The sequence below is a fragment of the Mesoplodon bidens genome (genome assembly GCF_964165515.1).
Source record: "Mesoplodon bidens genome assembly, chromosome: 9".
NCBI classification, from domain to species: domain Eukaryota; kingdom Metazoa; phylum Chordata; class Mammalia; order Artiodactyla; family Ziphiidae; genus Mesoplodon; species Mesoplodon bidens.
In genome coordinates, this window is record NC_138166.1 from 36,072,190 (window position 1) to 36,081,061 (window position 8,872).

An 8,872-nucleotide genomic window follows, 5' to 3' on the forward strand; every position below is an offset into this window, starting at 1 on the left:
TTGATTGAATTTAATAAGTAATTTTACACTCTGAGTATTTGAGAATGTTTATATCTGCATCTTGACCTTTATTTTGAGGATTTTATCAAGTCTCAATAGTATAGTGATTCTTCTAACTGATGCTTCTAATTGACTCTCTGCAAATAGAAGAGTTTCGTTTGTCTGTTTCACTTTCTAGTGGCTCAGGTTTGATGTTAAGTCAGGTTACCTGCTGAACATAATCTTACTATGAGTATATGCAGGAGGTAATATAAGAGATGCTTGCGACCCAAACTGCAAATCTCAAACCTCTCCCTAGAAATTCACTCCTTCTGTAAATACAGAATTACATATAACATTTCTAACAGAATCGAATCATTTGAGGGATGTAGAATGGAAAACTGAGTAGAGAGCTTGAGAGAAAAACACTGGAAGTCATAATTTGCCTTTCATAAATTCACACAAGTGAGAAATTCATCTAAAAATGGAAATTCTAAAACAACCAGAAAAAAATTACAAACCAAATCTTTTTTTTTTCTTTATCTTCTTTTGTAAAAGTGGCTTCCATTTCCTGTGATTTTATCCCACAAAACGGACTATCTACATTGGTAAATGCACTCCTGGGGCACATCTGTCCTTTCATCCTCATCAATCAGCAGCACTTAGTGAGTACCCACTGTTGGTACCAGATACTATGGTGTGTTTAAAAAGAATCAGACAACACTTTCCTTACTTTCCTTAATTTTTCCAAATAGAATGAGCAGCATTGGAAAAGCAACAATACTTCTTTAATTCACACTCCACTAAAGCTGAATTTGTAATTAGTCAGAAGAAGGCCAGACTAATGTGTATACTATCTCTAAAGAAAGTTTTTTTTAACTTTTAAAAAAATCGATTAATTAATTAATCAATTTTTGTCTGCACTGTGTCTTCGTTGCCATGCACAGGCTTTCTCTAGCTGTGGCAATAGGGGGCTACTCTTCATTGCGGTGCACAGGCTTCTCATTGCAGTGGCTTCTCTTGTTGAGGAGCACAGGCTCTAGAGCACAGGCTCAGTAGTTGTGGCACAGGGGTTAGTTGCTCCATGGCATGTGGGATATTCCCAGACCAGGGCTTGAATCCGTGTCCCCTGCATTGGCAGATGGATTCTTAACCACTGTGCCACCAGGGAAGCCCTAAAGAATGTATTCTTTAAGTAAATAAATTTTCCACAAAATTTCATGAAAACTGTTTAAACTATATTCAAGTACCTTTAAGCATTTAAAAATACTCATTTGTATGTGGATCATTATTATGCTATTTAGAAATAATTTTGATCTATTTACTACGAGCCAATCGGCAAAGGACATCTAAGCCAATTTTTCTCTTAGACCTAGTTATGGTACCTTCCTTAAAAGAGCAAAAAAACAGTAATTATTTGTAAATATTTTCTCCAGATTTCATAAATTTAGCTGAGGATTTTTCATATTAAATATAAGTGAGTGCTCTTTCTATACTTATAACAAATTTTAAAACATCCTTATAACTAATTGAAGTTATATAGAAATACACACAAATGCTATATAAGTGGGGAAAAAAGAAAGGAAGGAAGGCTGAAAGAAAGAAGGAGGGAAGAAGAAAGAAACAAAGAAAGAAAGAGAGTGTTAGATTTAAAGTCAATGACCACATACATTAACATTGTATTTGATGTAACTGAAACCAACTATGTTATGACTACAGATTACTCAGCTGGACAATCAAAGCTCTCCATGAACTGGTCCTATCTTCTTCAATTCATTCTCCAAATAAAGGTGTTTTGTGCATTTAATGCTGGTCTGGAAATTTTCCCAAAGATGAGGACCGTGTAATTTACATATTTTGTATCCTCAGTCAGTATATAGATGGTACATAATTAGGGTTTATTATCCAGGAAGAGCAGTGGACTAGGAGCCAGAAAGTTTAGTCCAAACCCTTCTATTTATCATTTTGAGCGGCGACATAGCACAAGTGGTTAAGCACCACAGAGCCAGATATCCTGGGTTCAATGCTGGCTTCACCCCTTACTAGCTGAATACACATGTCACAACCTCTCTGTTCCTTGGTTTCCTCAACTGTAAAATGGAAGGCATAATAGTTGCATACACTTCATAAGTTGCTGCTGTCAAGATTAAATGAATTATTGCCTGTAAAGTGCTTAGTACAGTCCCTGGCACAAAGTAAGTGCTCCATAAATGTCAGCACTAATCATTACTGCTACTGTTATTATGACTGTAACTCATTCATTATCTTTTTTTTTTTTTTTTTTTTTTTTTTTGCGGTACGCAGGCCTCTTACTGCTGTGGCCTCTCCCACTGCGGAGCACAGGCTCCGGACGCACAGACTCAGCGGTCATGGCTCACGGGTCCAGCCGCTCCACGGCACGTGGGATACTCCCGGACCGGGGCACGAACCCGTGTCCCCCGCATCGGCAGGCGGACCCTCAACCACTGCACCACCAGGGAAGCCCCATTCATTATCTTTATGCTTAGTTTCTTCATGTACTTAGTGACGATAACTTCCCTGTCACACACCTACCTTTCAAGCCAAGCCAGCAATGTAGCCAAGGCTCATGGAGGAAAGCTGGGCCCAAGCTGTTAAATGGAGGATGAATAATCAACACTGAGATAAGTAAATCAAGAGGAAAAATCAGGATAATATAACTAAATGCTATTAAAGATATGTGAACCTGTATTCATTTCTCGAATAGGACAAGGATTGATGGCTCCTCAAATAAGAGGATTGCTCTACTATGGCTGTCACCTATAAAATGAAGCCACTAGGATATCTCAGAAGATGGTTTTCTTTTTTTTCTTTTTTTTTTTTTTTTTGCGGTACGCGGGCCTCTCGCTGTTGTGGCCTCTCCCGTTGCGGAGCACAGGCTCCGGACACGCAGGCTCGGCGGCCACGGCTCACGGGCCCAGCTGCTCCGCGGCATGTGGGATCTTCCCGGACCGGGGCACGAACCCATGTCCCCTGCATCGGCAGGCGGACTTTCAACCACTGCACCACCAGGGAAGCCTGGTTTTCTTTTTTTGAGTGATCCAACTTCAACCTTGTATTTGAGTTAACAGCTAATAATCCTTTTCTGAAGTGTTCTATTCAATTTATATCTCTCACCTCCTAGAAGGAAGAATGCTAGTGGTGAGGAAAGCTGTCAAGTCTCTGATTACTGCCTAAAAATGTTATCACTTGCTACTGTTCAACAATGTTCTGATGCAAATATTACTAATGGAACAACATGCATATGTTCTTAGGATAGAAATAGTATCACTACATTCTGTTTGCTTACAAGTAAAGTAAATTAACATTGAACTGAGGTGAAAAGTAATTCCTTGAACAAAGTTCTCATGAAATTTTAACCCTGAATGCACACATCTCATAGATATGGCAAGAGACTTCAGGCTTGAGCACTTTCCTAAATAAAACCTCATCTCTCAGTAGATACTATTACAGAATGAAAGCAGTTAATGCCCGTTCCTGAAGACCAAGTTCATATTGTGGGGTATGCTACACTGTGTTTATTGTCATAAACTTTCCCAAAGGGGCTGACAAAGGACAAAAGATAGTGCCAGAAACTACCATAAAGTCAATCTACAAGCAAATTTCACACACACCAGCCATCTAGCCAGTCGTCTTTCTTGAATTCAAACTTATAAAAGCATTATAAAAGCATGTCCAATATCTTCAATGAAAATGACAGAACTGCAAATTTAAATGTAAAAGACTTTTAGGATACAGTGAGTTTAAAAAGTAAAGGGTAGGTAGGTGCAAGCATTTTACATGAAATAAGGAATAGCAAAGAAAGTTTGAAATTAAAACTACAGAAAATTTATAATATTTATCAGGAATCAAGCTTTTTCATATACCTGAATCAATCATTTCAACAGTGGGGCTCTATTAAGGAAACACTTTTGTGTGGACACGCTTTATTGGTAAAGATGTTCATCACAGCATTATTTTTAATTTAGAATTATTCTTAGTTTTAAAAGTTAAGAAAACAATGTCTCCATCAATGGCAGAGTGGGTGTATTCAGTGAGGAGAGGTTAAGTACACTACATACATCTGTTCAATGGACTTTTATATAATCATTAAAATTCTTTTTATGATATAATACCATGCAGCTATTTAACGGGGTAAAAAATAAACATGTAGATGATAGATAGTAAAATATTTTGAAATGTATTAAGTGCAAATGTAGGTTGCCCAACTGTATACAAAGTGTGATCCCAGGATTGCATATTTATGTACATATATTTTATCTGTATATATGCATACTTTTTTGTTTAAATGCATGGGCAAAAGTCTGGAAAGATATACACTAAATTTCACTGCATTTATTTCTGTGGGGTGGAATTACTTTTGCTCTATACATTTATGCATTATCTGAAATTTCTATAACTAGCATGAATTATTCATATAATGAGAATAGGAAACAAAGAAATATCCATTTTTGCTTTAAAAATTATGTTTGCTAGGTATTTCAAATAACTAAGGAAAACCCTTACGTTATAATAAATGTAAAAACAGGATATGAAATTGTATGTATAGTAAAGTCTCAAATATGTAACAAAAAATGCAAGAAGTATGCCAAAATGAGTAGTAGGATTTTAAATGACTTTCTTTCCTACTCACTTATGCCTTTTCATACTTTTCAAAATTTCAACAATGAACATTTATTAATTTAAAAATAAGAAATAGATAAACATGAAGTTTTACATATTTATGTAAAAGTAAAAATACTAGGAACTAACGTTCGCCATTGAAAAGTTCCTACTGGAATGTGCTTTGATGTGTATGGTGTTTGTGACAGGCATCTCCTGCCAAGTGTTCATTTATTCCTTTTTAAAAACTATCTTGAAATTTTTTGTAGACTAGAGCTCCCAAATTTTTAGCTCTTGGGGCTACAGTATATCTAACCCAATCAAGTATGAACAAATCAGTGGCTAAGGTAACTACGTTTTTAATGAAAGACTAACCAGTTACATACCATTTCCTTGAGACTTTGTCAAATAGATACAAAATATAGATAACAGTGCTTTAAATTCAGACGTTAAAAAAGAGAGTGCTACTTTGACTTAAGAAAATTAAATAAGCTGGGGGTGAAAGAGCATGGGGAGGGCAAACTTGCGTAGAATTTAATTGGGGCTTTAAAGGATGGGCAACATTTGATTAAAAGCAAGGGAAGTATTTCATATACAGCAGTCATCATTTACATATAACTGGGTTGAAAATTAACAACTTATTATGCAGATGTGCAAAGAAAATAGTTCCTTTGTGTTTTATAATGCTCATGAATGTTTATGTTGAGTCCAATACTGCAGGGAGTTGGTGGGGAGGGAGTGCTGTTGGTGAGAGATGAAAACTTACCAAATGTTGGGTTCCGGTCTCTTAAACTCTTATTAATTGCTCAGTATTTTAAGATTAATGCTCAACCTTTCAGATTTCCTTCTGGAGGCAATGGAGAAATAAGTTATTCTATGTAAAAAGAATAGTTGGTGTAGTCATGAGGTTGTAAAAATTCCTGATTGTATTTCCTTCTCCATAGACCCACCAAGGTAAAATGGAGACAAGCCTTATCCTTTAAATAATGGACGGGTTGAATTTAGCCATGCTATCTTTACCAAGAACAGATGTTAGTTGGGGGATAGTATAGTCTAAATCTCAGTCTAAAGACTGTGAATAGAAATGTTTTCTCAATTAGCAAGATGCCTCCCCCTTCCCAGATTGTGAAATGTCACATTTGGTTTCTTCCATCTGAGAGACCCTACAAAGAAATAATCTCTTCTAAGGAGTTACAAGGCACTTTAAATGCAGTTACCTTATTTCTCTAAGAAAGAGCCCAGATTCTAGAACTTTCTTTAGGCTTCATAGTTTGGAAGTATGTGAAATCAGAGAGACAGGGATGCCAATAATTTTTTTAAGCATCCTATTCTTCCCATTCAGCTTTCCAACTGTGCTGCCCCCCTGTACTGCTGACTAAAGGAACTAATTGCCCACCCCTCACTTGATGGCTCTCTGTTGTGTGTCTTCTCACTTAGGCGACATCTCCCCAGGGCTCTGCCACAAATCCTGAGGAAGCTAGGAGTTGAGGAGAGAAGATCTAAGCTGAAAGACCAGCTATATGTTATGCCTTGTGATTCATTCAAAGTTGCCTTTCCCTTCTGACTTTTATCCACTGTCGGTGGGCCAAGTCTGTGAACCTCAGCTCCCCTGCCACTCAGGCTGCACTCATTCTCCATCAAGCATACTGCCAGGGAAGTTTAAGCATTAGCTTTTATCACCAGTCTGGGGAGACCAGCCATCACCTCCAACAATTCTAGTCTTTGACTTTCCCATGAAGGACAGGATGTGTTTGATTTCTCCATAGCCTAGCTTAGGCCTCTCTGAGTCACCTGCCACTAATAAAATATGTCTTGAGCCCTCACCACCTGCCATGCCCTGAGTTTTAGCTCAGGTTGGAATAAAAAGATGGAAAAGGCATGTCTCTACACAAAAACACATCAGAGGCTAAGGAGGAATTAAAGGCAGAGATGGAAAAAAATCCATCTTAAGACTGGACTGTCTAGAGGGTCTGGGAAGAGGGTGGAAGATAAACTGGGGCTAGATTACAGAGGATCTTTAATTCCGAGTGAAAATGATGAAATGCAACAAATCTTATTTCTTAAGCAGTGGTATTTCTGTGATTTATGTCAACAGTTTATTTTTGAATCTTAAAAGAAGTTATTTTGGTCACTTTAAATATACCACAAGCACATTTTTAAACTCTTAGATTTTGTTAACACCTGCAGCTTTGTCATTGTACAAAATAAGTCACATTAAATGCTAAGTGGAAAAGCTTAAATTAAGTCTTTCAAGAATAGCCTCATCTGGAAACCAGTGCTTATGGTAAGGTTCTAGAGCACTTCTGCTCTAATACCATGCTAATCATTCTTAACTTTGACTCTGGATAGAGCCTTAAAGACACGTAAAGAAAGGAAGCAAATTTGCTTGCTGGTCAGTCATCAAAGTCATTAATGACTGTCTATGAACACATGGCGCTATACTAAGTGCTTTTTCGGAGGCAGTTAGAAACATGATTCTCCCCTTTTTCATACTTATAGCCCTAAAATAAATTTAATTCTAAAAACTCTAATGCCTTAAATCAAAATTCAAATTGATTTTTCACCTATCATCATAAATCTGGTACATGATCTTCACTTTTTCAAGAATCCCCCAGTAACACCACACACATTTTAGTTATTGAGTGCCTACTCTATTATTTACTGAGCACCAACTATGTGCTTGGCCTTTACATATATTACCTAATTTAATCTTTACAACACCTTATGAGATAGACTTTACTATCCTCATTTCAAAACAAGTAACCTGACCCTCGGCAAGGTTAAGTAACAGGGCTTAGTTACAAAGCTAAAAAGGACCCAACACAGTTTTGCCCAATTGCCAAACCTGTGCTCTCTCTCCATTACATGTTACCTGAGCATCAAGTTAAGAAAATACAAAGTATAGAGGACTATAGTAAGGATATATACCAGGCATGGGGGTGGGGCATAAATGTCGGCGAGTCTAGTTCTGCCTAACGGAGCCAATTAGCAAAGAAATCTTCCCAGGAGAGGCAGAGACCTGGTCCAGATTTAAAGGGTAAGTACTTTACTAGACAGAGGGGTCAACAGGTTCAAAGGCAAATATGAGAGGAAAAAGCATGTTGGTTTCAGAGACCTTTCTCTGATAAGTGAGTTAATAATGTTGGAATACAGAGTGAGCATGGAGGAATGACAGAAGGTGGATTAGGCAGGGAACAAAACACAAAAAGCTTCCTAGAGTTTTGCTTGATATGAAGGTCTTGTTTCCAGAAAATAGAAGTTTCATTTAAGGGAATTCTATGGTTATAACTGAGGTCCTAAGCTGAAGTTGCCAAATGAAAAATGTGGCAGCCAGGCCAAAATAGTATGTTCATTCATCAACCATTTATTAAGTATTATAATCCACCAGAAACTGTGCTTGGCACTGGGGATACAAAAGTGGGTAAGATACTCTCCTATTTGGGATTCTCTACTGTAATTGATATTGAGGTGGACTCCCCATCATCCATCCCAGCACTCCCGCTTGGTGTAATAGCAATGTAACTTTGAGGACTGGCCCCAGTAACTAGGTTGTAAAGACTTTTCAAGTCAAATATAGTAATTCTATCTCCCTCTCAACTGATAGGTTCAGGAAACCAGATTTAAGCCGATCAGAATTTTAAAATGTCCTTGAGATTACTCTTGTCCATAGGTGGACTCATAATCCAATCCAGTCTCTTAAAAAGAGACTGATAGATGCATTGATTAATATTCCACTTTATTCCAGAAAGAATTTGAGGCAGCCTGTGAATATGCACACAAAATAGCAGAATAAAGATTAAACAGATGAAGAACTGAGAATAAGGGGAATAAAAGAATAATGGACAGCTACCAAAAGAAACAGATTTGATCCTTAACGTTCCTAGGAGAAAAAGCAAAGAAGAAAACATAAATAGTTATAAGAATTGCCAGTTCCATGAAAGAAAACAGTAACAACAATAATAATAACAGCTTACACTTGTTAAGTACTTACGTTCCAGGCACTGTTCTAAGCACTTACAATATATTAATTCATTTAATCTACAGAACAACTCTATAAAGTGGGTAAAATTTTTATCCCCACCTTTGAAATGAGAGAAAGTGAGGACCATAAAAGTTAAATACATTATCAAAGGCTTAACTCTAATAAGTGACAGAGGTAAGAAAAAGTCAAAAACAAATGGAGAGCTCAGAGGAAGCACTGGTTTTGTTTTGTTTTGTTTTTTTTTTGCAGTACGCGGGCCTCTCACTGCTGTGGCCTCTCCCGTTGCGCAGC